We start from the raw sequence: 12,624 nt of genomic DNA, 5'->3' as shown, positions 1-12,624 counted from the left end.
ATTGATACTCTAAATTGACCGTAGATATGAATGTGAGTGTGAATGGTTGTTTATCTCTATATGTTGGCCCTACGATGGACTGGTGACCTGTCCAGAGTGAACCCCGCCTCTCGCCCAAAGCTGCTGGGATAGGCTCCAGCCCCCCCACGACCCTTAATAGGAATAAGCGGAAGAAAATGGATGGATAGATGGAAGATCAATCATACATTATGGGTGTATAGCTTATGTATGAGCAGCAAAAACAAAGTTTCAAAAAGCTGATGTAATTCAAAGGACAGCCATGAGAATATGCTTGGGAGACATAAAAACATCACCAATATCAGTATGAGGAGTGGGGAAATGCCACTCCAATATAATATAGGGAAATACTGGATAAATTTACAGGCATATGGAACAAACCATCCTGCAAGAAGGGGTCTAGAACCAGCATAGAACTGAATGAAAGCTAAAATGCAAGCGAAAATGTTTTCGTTGGAGTGATGAAAAGACAGCAGAAAAAATGGCGATGACTAAGAAATGGTTTTGTCCTTCTGTTGTTCTTCCCCCACATTCCCTTGCCTGATACCAAATCCAGATATAGACACATCATTGCAGAATAAAATAGAAAATAAAAAAGGAAGCAGTGGTTTAATGGCATCATTTCAAATTGATAAATTCTATCGGTATTCACAGGTATTGACAGATTGATTTAAACAACCAGCAACAGGTAAAACAGAAGCAGCATTTGTCTATCGAATAAGATTCTTTCTTCACACTGGCTAAAGCAATTGGTCTATAATTATCCACGCTTCCCACCTTGCCTGCTTTGTTCTTGATGACAGGCACCAAGGTAACAGACAACATAAAGTGTGGCAACACACTATGAGTCATAAAGCCTGCAAAGCAGATTGCAAGAAGAGCTGCAGCCCTCGGACTTGCAAATTTGAGGTGTTCTGCAGTGATCTGATCTAAGCCACTTACTTTGTTACCTGCTAGCTGCATAATTGCTTGTTGCACCTCCCTATATGTGGTTCCCACTGTGCACTGTTGGCAATATTGCCCACTTTGTAGAGATCACTTATAACGCAATTGAATAGCTCAGAATTATGTTGCCTCCACAGCTCAGCTATCTTGTCGGCACCAGAGACTCCTTTAAGTGAACATGGTAACAATGACCCTGTTCAGAGCTTTAACCTCCTTCCAGGAGCCAATAACATTGTTTCCAAGAAGCTTCTCAACCATCTAGTCCGCTCTTGTTTATCTATATAACAAATTGCATATTCATGCCTCGCAAGCCATTTGTGGTCCAACACAGACCCCTCTCTGGGCCTACCTACCAGGACACAGGCCTTGTATGCATTGTTGGCTTCAAGTCAAGTCAAGTCAATTTTATTTGTCTAGCGCCAAATCACAACAAAAGTTATCTCATAACACTTTACAAGTAGAGCAGGTCTAGTACCACACTCCTTCAATGAATTTACACCCAACAATTCTCCATGAGCAAGCACATCCAGCAACAGTGGCGACGAAAACCTTTCTTTTAACAGGCAGGAACGTTGAGCTGATCCAGGCTCAGTGGGAATGACCTTCTGTGTTGGGGGGAAAGAGAGCAGGAGAGCGGGGCAGAGACAAAGACAGTTAATGGAGAAAGATAGATATACAGAAGGAAAGAGAGGGGCAGAGATAAAAGAGAAAGAGGGGAGAGAATGATCATCAGACAGGGACATGAGCAGGCCGTGCTACAGGTGGCTGCTTGAGCCTCTTCAGGTCTGTAGCCTCCTCCAGCAGCACCTGGGATCTGGGATGTGGGGAGCCTGAAGTCTCCGGGGAAGCAGCGGAGTTAGTAACACAAATGAGTATGATTTATGTATAACACATACAGGAGGACAGAGAGGAAAGAGAGGAGGAGAGAGAAGCCCAGTGCACCATGGGACATCCCCCGGCAGTCTAAGCCTGCTTGGACTATGAGCTCTGTCAAATATGTAGGTGCCTGATTGTTGAGGACTTTGTATGTTAGAAGGAGAATTTTAAATTCTATTCTGAATCTGACAGGGAGCCAATGCAGAGAAGCAAATATAGGACAGACATGGTAATTTCCACCAAGTTCTAGACTACACACAGGCAGCCGCATTTTGGACCAGCTGGAGAGTCTTTAGGGACTTACTGGTGCAGCCTTATAGGAGGGAATTTCAGTAATCTAGCCTGGAAGTGGCAAAAGCATGGACTAGTTTTTCTGCAACTTTTCAAGACAGGATGTGTCTGATGAAAGAAAGCAGTCCTGGAGATTTGCTTAATGTGCGAGTTCAAGGACAAATCCTGATCAAAGATAATCCCTAGGTTCCTTATGGTAGGGGCCAGAGTGATGCCATCCAGGGTACCTGTCTTATTAGGTAAGGAGTTCCTAAGGTGTTTTGGGCCCAGCACAATAACTTCAGTTTTGTCAGTTTAATAAAAGGAAATTATGGGTCATCTATGTTTTTATGTCCTTTAGCCAGGCCTCCAGTTTAGTCAGCTGATTTGTTTCATGTGGATGCATTGATAAGTACAGCTCTGTATCATCTGCATACCAGTGAAAATTAATTGAGTGTTTCCTTATAATGAAGAGGACTGGTCCAAGCACAGAACATTGTGGAACACCATAACTGACTGTAGTGGTTTCAGAAGGTTTGCAAGTACGAACTAAGATTGACCTGGTAAGTATGACCTAAACCAGTTTAGTGTTGATCCTTTAATACCAAAGACATGTTACAGTCCCTCATCTGATGCCTGTAGGAGGTCATTGGTAACTTTGACCAGTGCTGTTTCTGTGCTAGGATGAACCCTAAAACCTGACTGGAAAGCCTCTAATAGGCTGTTGCTGTGGAGAAACTCACAGAGTTGTTTAGCAACTGCTTTCTCCAGAATTTTGGAGAGAAAAAGAAGATTTGGTATTGGTCTGTAGTTGGCCAAAACTTCTGGGTCCAGAGTTGCTTTTTTTGAGAAGGGTTTAATTACTGCTCCTTTAAAGGAGTGTGGGACATAATCAGATAACAGTGACACATTAAGGCTATCTAGCTGGATTATATGTGACTCCTCCAGTTTGGAGGAGCGTCATATTCTTTCCAGTTTCTGAGTTTTTTGTTTAAGCTGTCTGGTTTCAGAATTGTACCAAGGTGCTTATTTCCTTGGATTCATAGTTTTCTTTTTTAATGGGGCAAGAGTCCAAAGTTGTTCGTAAGGTGCCTGTTGCACTAAAGATAAAATGATCAATTTTCAGCATGATAAGCACCCACATACTTGTTCCACCCTGGCTTGATGCTCTGTCCTTTTATTACAGTAAGTAAAGCATGGCCTACTAGCTTCATACACAGCTCCTACAAAACAATTATACAAAGTACAGAGGTCCTTATGGAGAGAACTTTCATTACAACTCACATCAGAGCATCAATATGCATCTCTGCGTTGGAACACATCACTTAAAAGACCATCAGTTCTACCATTATATAACATAACATCTTCATTTGTGAGCTTGGACCAATCCAGTTTAGCCTTAACCACACTATTAACTTCTTGCGACATTTCTCGGAGACTGTCACAATCAAGTACCATAACAAAAGCAACATGGTCAGACATGATTGCCTCATAAACAATCTCCATTGATCTTAATGAGTATGAGCATCAGCAGTGCTAATGCAGTTGTTAAGCCATGATGTAGAATGCCAGGCCTCACTTATGAAAGAGAAGCTTTCTGCAGGTAGTTAGCTTTTGGGTGGATAGTAAAAGTGATAAAACTGTAGCATGTGCTTAGCAAACAAGGAAACTTTGTCTGATAGGTCAGCATTCATGTCATCCACTACATATATACTTAAGGACAGATAGTCAGAAATAAAGGAATTTAAAAAGGCAACCCTGTTCAAGTATTTATCTTCATTTTGTTGTGATTCATATGGTGTGTACACATTAAGGATGGTAAATGCAGTTGGCAGACCTGAATTAGACCCCCAAAAGATTTGCTACTCATTGAAAGGCCAGTTATTTTGTGTTATGTCATGTGCCTGGAATTTATCTACTTAACAGTATCTGCTGATTTGCAAGATGACATAATACCCATGTTCTGTGCTTGTGCCTGTACAAGTGTAGCATTTTGAAGCCACATTCTTCTGATTGCATACAGTAACTGTTCTGATAAATAAGAGAAAGTGAAGAAAAGTAACATGAAAGAGTTAATTTCTTTAAATCTATACATTTTACTCATATATTCGCTTACAAATTGGACTCTGACATTGTGCTTAGAAACAGCCACAGAAATTTATGATGAATGGCATGTGAAACTTTTGCCTCATGATCAGGATCAATAAAACCTATCAGCAGGATAATGGAGTTTTGGTGACAAAGTATAATGGCATTTTTAAAATTTGAAATTAATCAATAAGATATGCAATTAGGGACTAGGCTAATTGAATACTCTAAATTGACCGGAGTGTGAATGGTTGTTCGTCTCTGTATGTTGGCCCTGTGATGGACTGGCGACCTGTCCAGGGTGAACCCCGCCTCTTGCCCGTTGATGCTGGGATAGGCTCCAGCCCCCCCGCGACTCTTCATAGGAATAAGCGGAAGACAATGGATGGATGGAAAATTCAATTCTGTTGTACTTCACCTTATGACCACCAGATGGCCCTGTTAGAACAAATATGACTGAGCTCAGAGAGAGCCAGCCTGCAGTCATGTGTGAAGAGAGCAGGCTGAGAGGTTCTTGATATCCAATAAGCCAGGAGCCTCCAGGCCTCCCAGCCTCAGGAAGCCAGGCTCACATCCACCTGAAAGGGGACACTCTCGGTTCAATTCAGCTCCAGTGAACTTGGCAAAGGGAAAAATGTGGTGGATTCCTTGCCTCTGCTCATGTTACCGTGATGGTGTTGTTAAGTACTGGGAGTAAATCACAGGTTAGCTATTGTGAGTCAGAGGATGCTGGATTCCAGGAGTGACAGGTGCCTGCAGTGGTGACTGTTTGTTTAGGCTGATTGTGTGTGTGTGTGTGTGTGTGTGTGTGTGTGTGTGTGTGTGTGCGCGTGTGTGTGTGTGTGTGTGTGTGCGCGTGTGTGTGTGCGTGTGCGTGTGTGCGCGCGTGTGTGTGGGTGTATGAGGGCGCTCTTAAAATCTTCCTGCTGCAACAAAAATGTAGTTTGATATTGGTGCCAAGCATATTTCAAGGAACAAGTCACAAAGTGCTTTGTGGGAAGCAGCAGCACAAGAAGGTGGTTAAGAAATGAAACCTTTATAATAATAAAATCTGCTATGGTGGGGAAAGGAGTGCACAGATGTTTCTCTAATCATGATTGTTGCTTGTTCAACCTTCATTGTAAATCTATTTAGCAATTACAAACTAGTTAAAAGGAAGAACATCAGTTTCAGGAAGCATAGAATAGAATAGAATAGAATAGAAGCTTTATTTGGCGATGCATAGAATACAGAATATCAACACAATGAATTTCAAGTTGCCACTCCTGATCGGTGCTTTAAAAAATTAATAAATATGCAAACATCAACAGACTGGGAGGTAGAGCCTTCAGTTACCGGGCTCCTTTACTGTGGAACCAGCTCTCTCTATGGGTCAGAGAGGCAGACACTCTAACTATCTCGGCTTAAGACCTTCCTCTAGGACAGAGCTGTCAGTTAGGGCTGGTTCAGGTAGCTCTGAACCATTTTATAGCTATGCTGCCATAGGGTTAGACCGCTGGGGGACACATCTGGTTACATGGAGCCCTCTTTTCTCCTCTCCTCTCCTCTCCGCACATTTTTGAACTGTCATTAACATTACCTGTTGCACTTTGTAGTTTGGCCTTGGTGTCTTGCAGTCTGTCTGTGTTCCCACAGATCCACTGGAGCTCCATCTCTATGCATCAACTGCCACCTACATCACCACCCCACCCCCCCTTTTCCCCTGCTGTTAAACTGGCCTGCGCTCCCCCTCCACGAACCAGTCGACCATCCAGTCCTCCCATTAAGCTGGCCTGCTCTCCCTGCCTCCCTTGCCTACCAGAAGCTTCCTTCTTCAGCTGTTGTTAACATTTCCATGTTTCCCATATTTTATATTATAAACTGTTTTCTTATCTGTAACAACATCTATTGCACTTCTGTCTGTCCTGGGTGAGGGATCCCTCCTCTGTTGCTCACCCTGAGGTTTCTCAGATTTTTCCCCGTTTAAAGGGTTTTCTCTGAAATTTTTCCTCAGTCGATGTGAGGGTCTAAGGAAAGAGGATGTTACGATGCCATGTAAAGCCGTTTGAGACAAACTGTTTGTAAAAATGTGCTATACAAATAAAATTGCCTAGCCTTGCCTTGGACATCCCCTAAATACTCTGCAAGCTCTCTTCCTCTCTCACACACTCATACCCAACCCCATACGCAGCACAATATTTTGGGGTTATCAACACAGACCTGACTAACACCCTCCTATCCCTCCCAGACAACACACCCTCCCACACACGTGTAAAACAGCAGCAGGCTAAGGAAGAAAGTGCTTAGTGAATAAGTGTACATAATGCAATAATGTCCAGGGGTATTGTCGTTTATCATGGCAAGGGAGGGGGAGGTTAGGGGTGGGGGTGGGGGTGGCCATTGTTTACCATGTTATACTTGTTAAACATAGTGAAAAAGTACCGAACGAGAGCTCAAAGCCGCTGCACTCACACGCCACCACTGTGACCCTACCCCTCCAACTTTTTGAGAGGACAGAGTCTCTGTGCCAACAATGCACTGGAATAGTGTCTTTGAAACAATCTACACATCACCCAGAAGAGAAAAACAGAAGCCACCCAGCTCTCTTTTAAAACACAAACAATTGTTTTTATTATTGTTGATGAATAGTGTGGTGTTTTTCACAAGGCTGACGCTCAACAGACGCTTTGTACTTCATGATGTAGCGTCCTCTGAAATGAATGATGTCATCTGAGACATTGGCATCGGGGAGGAACGGGCAAGCAGGAGCCTTTTGTCTCCTCCAGAGGTCTAAGCTCTCAAACCCTGAGTGAGACTACAGAGAGGAAAGGAAGAACATGTTGGGACAAGACAGAAAACATCCTTATCCAGGAGCCCTTCCTGATGTTTACAGTGATGATAACGACACCGGTTAACTTAACAGTTAAATTCAACTTGATAGGCTGGGCCAAAAATCTTCATACCATCAATTAATCCAATAGTTTGATTTCAATTATTGATCCACAATACTGTCAACGTGCACACCAGCAGGTTAACATGTATGAGTAATCTTCAACTGAGTCACAGTGACTTGAAATTACACCCTACTCAAATCATGAATCACATTCCACCATTTACCAGAACCAGTTGGCCATTAGGGGGCACTAGGTCACCAACTATTGCTGGCTTTGATGCGCTAGTTCCATCCATCCATCCATTTTGAACTGCTTATCCTGTTCAGGGTCACAGGGGGGGCTGGAGCCTATCCCAGCAGCCTTCAGGCATGAGGCGGGGTACACCCTGGACTGGTCGCCAGTTCATCGCAGGGCCAACACATATAGACAGACAACCATTCACACTCACAGTCACACCTACAGTCAATTTAGAGTATCAATTAGCCTTGTCCCCATTTGCACGTCTTTGGATTGTGGGAGGAAGCCGGAGTACCCAGAGAGAACCCACGCAAGCACAGGGAGAACATGCAAACTCTACACAGAAAGATCCCGTGCCTGAGCCGGGACTCAAACCCGGAACCTTCTTGCTGTGAGGCAACAGTGCTAACCACTGTGCCACCTTGTTTTGCTAGTTAAACAGCCAAAAGATCACACTAAATCATAAAAGGGCTGGCTGTTATGGTATTGCCTGATGTTGTGCACATCACTTATATCATCTTGTTGTTTTAGTGTGTGAAATCACTGAAATGAAAACCAGCCGTCGGATGCATGGAGACAATGCAGGAGAACACATATTCCAATCACTTTCACCTGTTTTCATCTTCATCAGCCAGTAAGATTTCTCTCACAACACCCTCACACACCCTCATCAGTCTGTATAATCCCAATGCAGCCAAGTGCACTACAACAAAGCTATATATATTTTAAATATTCTTTTCTGATCAGATGACTTTATTAAATTACACCACTGATTGATGACATATTGTCATGGCGTGAATTCATCAGTCTGACTGCTTCATAATCATGAACATTGCGGTGACACATATGTAATGACACATTCACATCCACTTTCCTTAGTCTTCCTTGCAGGGTGCTGGGTCATTTTTTTGGTGTAAAGACCAACCATGAAAATACATCTAAACATACAACCCTTCTTCATTTAGGCCGGAGACTTGTTCCTGTTTCAGTGTGAAGATATGCTAGATGCATATCCTGTGTTGCCCATCAATAAGATTTCAGTAATCCTGGGTAATAATTTAGCAGTCACTAACATCTGCTCTCTGGTGTGGGCAGATGTACCACCACCAGTAGTAGAGGTGCCAGTGAAAAATAATGAACGTGATTTTCCCAAGGCATTTCCATCCTGCGTTGAAACACACAATTATGACTTCAAGCTTTGAATCTGAGTCCGAGGTGTGGCTGAAAACAACAACAACAACAATAATAATAATAATAATAATAATAATAAATACATTAATGGATGATAACCTTATGTGGTGTGAAGAAATGGTGTTCCACAGGGGACATGAAAGGGTTAATTTGATTTGGTGACGACTGTGGACAAAATGCAACCGTAACAGCCTGCTGCCGTCTGTCCAGGGCATCCAAAACTCAGCTGTTGGACATGAGAAGCATGCCAGAGCCTGCTGGTAAAGGGTTAATCCATTAGCCTCAAGGCAGTTTGACAACACATAAGGATTGCATGCATTCATGTGCATACATGTGCGCGCGCGCACACACACACACACACACACACACACACACACACACACACACTAACAGTGAGGGACTCTTGGTGAAGAGAACAGTGCGGAGGGCTGTTTGGATCCAGACAAAGCCTTTGAAGGGATTAAGGCACATTACCCTCCCGACAAACCATCTCATCACCGTGGAAACACACTTTAGGTTTACATCCGTCGGACCTGCGTGCCTCAGATCACACGCCAGAGGCCATCACAGGTTTGACCACCCAAATCACCTGGGTACAATGTGAGGATCTCTGAGATTACCACATTTGTATTTCCAAGTACACATACAGTACACCTGGGCCTGAGCTATGAGCAGGTTTATAGGGTTAGCAAGACAATGCCAGGGTCAAACTGGGATTTCTTTACTGTGAAGGTTGCTGACATCTATATCACCGGGTAACATAGACTTCAACTAGTTAACCTGCTCAGGAGCAGGCAAGGACATGGATAAGGTTAAAACACATGAAATCACCATTCACTAATCGGTCATGTCCCACAGACAATATGTCACTGTTAATCCACTGATAATTTGAAATTGGTGCCCAGATCATGGAGTTCACAGAAATTTGAGAAATAGACTTCCTGAGGATTTCATCTATGAATGATACAGATTTGTATGTGAATGGGTATAGCTTGTTACTCTTGAGGGAAACAGGCACACAAGACTGCAAGGTGGGTAATTTGATCATGTAGTGTGGCACACTAACGTGAGGAAACACAAGCTTGACGTAACAAGTTGTTGACCATTGTTGTGGTACTGCTGATCCCTGACTTTGCCAAACCACACAAACTGAAGAGATCCTTGACATACAGATCTTTCTTTGTAGTACAGGCTCCTGGTGTTCCACTCTTGTGTGTATATTGATGGTCTACACTGCTCAATATTGTACTACCCAGGGCTAATATATACACATGCCAGGGGTAGATTGTAAATTTGCCAGAGGGAATTTCTACTGTAGAGCATGAGTTTGGCGAGGTGATAGCTACAAAGAGCAAATTGAATCTATGGATCTATCTGCACTTTCTTAGTCAGACCAGACAAAGGTTGAGTCCATGTTGCTGAAGCGTGAACGTGTATTTGCAGCCTCTGACCTGGATCTTGGTTGTACTATCCTTGTGACACATAATACCCCGACTATGATGAGGTTAGGGCCCATATACATCACCTGTTAGACAGCCAAGTTATAAGGGAAAGCTGTAGCCCCTATACCTTTCCTGTTGTCCTGGTAAAAACAAAGGATGGTAGTCTGAGACTCTGAACTACAGACTGTTAATTAGCAAAACACACAAGGATGCTTTTCCTCTACCAAGGATTGAGGAGTCCTTGGATGCTCTGTCTGGAGCTCAGTGGTTCTCCACCATTGATTTGGCAAGCGGTTACCATCAGGTTTCAGTCACGGAACAAGATAAAATGAAAATGGCATTCTGCACTCCCTTCAGCCTATTTGAATTTCAAAGGATGTCGTTTGGTTTATGTAATGATCCTTGTCACAGCCTCCAGCCTGCTCTACCCAGTTATTTTCCATTACCACACCCCCTGCTCCAGCAACACCTGCATCACATTCACTATCTTCTCACCTGCTCTGCCTCAGCCAATCATCTACTTACCTGCAGCCCTCTTCAGCTTCAGCTCCACACACACACCATTTGCCAGATCGTCTTTGCTCTCATGCAAGTCTTTCCAGCTAGTTATCAAGTACTGATCACTTGTTGCTGACCTGTTACATCCCTATTCTTGCCTTGCCCTTGGACTGACTGACAGATCCTGACTTGTTTCTGCTCAGACCCTGCCTGCTCATCTGACCTCTGGCTACCGACCTTGTCTTCTGTCCCTGACAATGAGACAACCTGTAAGTCCCTGCTGTGCTGGTTATCTGACCTCGTGCCTGCCCTTGACTATCCAGCTGTCTGCTCCCTGGTTCCTGTTTATGTGGACTGCTAACTACATCTAAGACTCTGCTCCTGTTGAGGTGAAGTCATCATCACCTCGTGGCCAAGTGGCAACATCTCTGACTCTCCCACCACCCATGAGGGTTCAAGCCCTGACTGTTCCACTGACATCATATCCTGAGTGTTACATAAAGACTTGTTATTGTTTCATCAACCTGCTGCTTTTGATCTGTGTTCTTCCCTGTTTGTCTGGCCATGACAGCTCCTAGTACATTCCACAGACTGATGGAGTGGATATGACCAACACTGCTGCTGCATCTCAATGATGTTTTTTTCCTCCACAGTGGACAAGCACCTCAGCTGCTTGGAAGTAGTTCTGGGGTGCTTCCAAAAAGAGGTGTTTAGGCCAAGTTGGAGAAGTGCTGTTTTTTTCAACAGCAAGTGCAGTACCTGGGGCATGTAGTCTCTACTGCAGGTGTCTCTAGACCCCCAAAAGATTGCTACTGTAGCTGACTGGGCAACTCCAAGTACTGTGCCAGAACTCAGGTCATTTCTGGGTACTACAGGGGTTTTGTTGAAGGGTTCACCAAACTGGCTGCCCCTCTCCACAAGGTGGTCGCTGATCTCACAGGGAAGAACTGTCAAGGGCAGGGGGTGCCCTGCAGGATGCCTGGACACAACAGTGTGAACACAGCTTCAAAGAGCTCAAGGGCAGCTTGGTGTCTTCACCTGTATAAGCTTACGCTAACTTCAACCTTCTTTTTATTTTAGAGGTGGATGCCAGTCATGAAGGTCTGGGGGCAGTGCTCTCTCAGGAGCACAGTGGGAGAGTCAAACCATATGCCAGCCACAGCCTTCATCCTGCAGAAAAGAACTACAGTTCTATGAAACTTGAGTTCTTAGCTATGAAATGGGCCATGGCATACAAGTTCTGTGAATATCTGTTCTGGGCCACCATTGCACAGTATGTACTGCTAACAACCCTCTCAGTCACCTAAACATTGCTAAATTGGGGGCTACAGAATAGTGCTGGGTGGCTGAGCGGGCAGTCTTTGATTACACTGTGCAGTACCACCTGGGATGCAACAATTGGAATGATGATGCCCTATCTAGGCAGCGCCTGTCTCAGGGTGTCTCAGTAGTAACCCATTCAGTCAATGCTGGATCAGTGGCCTTATCGCACTATAGACAGCCAAACCTGCCATTGGTGGGTGCCACTGGAGGCTGTGTAGAGAAGCAGGGATTTCATCATTCAGCACTGGGGCTGTTATGCCAGTGGGATCAACTCACAATGAGAAACAGGCTGCTGCACAGGATGCATCAGCAACCTGACAGCAGAGAGGGGATTTACTAGCTAGTTCTTCCTGAAAACCTGAGGAGGGAAGTATTCCAGCAGCTGCACACTCATCATGGCCATCAAGGCATCAAGCGCACTACAGAGCTGATCCACCAAAGGTGCTGTTGGCCAGGTATGGGCAAAATGATCAAAGAGTGGTGCCAAATGTGTGAAAGATATAGTGTGGTGAAAGATACTCTGCCACGGGTCTGAGTTCCAAAGGGCCATTCGCTAGCCTCCAGATCAAATGAAATATTGGCAATTGACTTCTCATTTCTAGAGCCACTTAGAGATGGGAGAGAAAAAGTGTTAGTGATTGACATTTACCCAGGTTGTCCCCACCAGAGACCAGCGGACCTCCACAGTGGCAGACATAATAACAAAGTAGTGATATAGAAATATAGTGTTCCAGCATCAACAACATCTGCAGGTGGCTGTGGAGAATGCCCGGGAGAAGGTGAAACAGGCTGCAACACAGTGGAAAGACAGGGCCGACCAGCAGGCTCAGGAGGAGGTGTTACCAGCAGGCCAACATGTCAAC

The sequence above is a fragment of the Aulostomus chinensis genome, chromosome 16 (genome assembly GCF_037954235.1).
Source record: "Aulostomus chinensis isolate RoL2024-O1b breed Wild chromosome 16, RoL_Achi_v1.0, whole genome shotgun sequence".
In the NCBI taxonomy this organism is placed as follows: domain Eukaryota; kingdom Metazoa; phylum Chordata; class Actinopteri; order Syngnathiformes; family Aulostomidae; genus Aulostomus; species Aulostomus chinensis.
Note: the sequence above shows the minus strand (reverse complement) of the source record.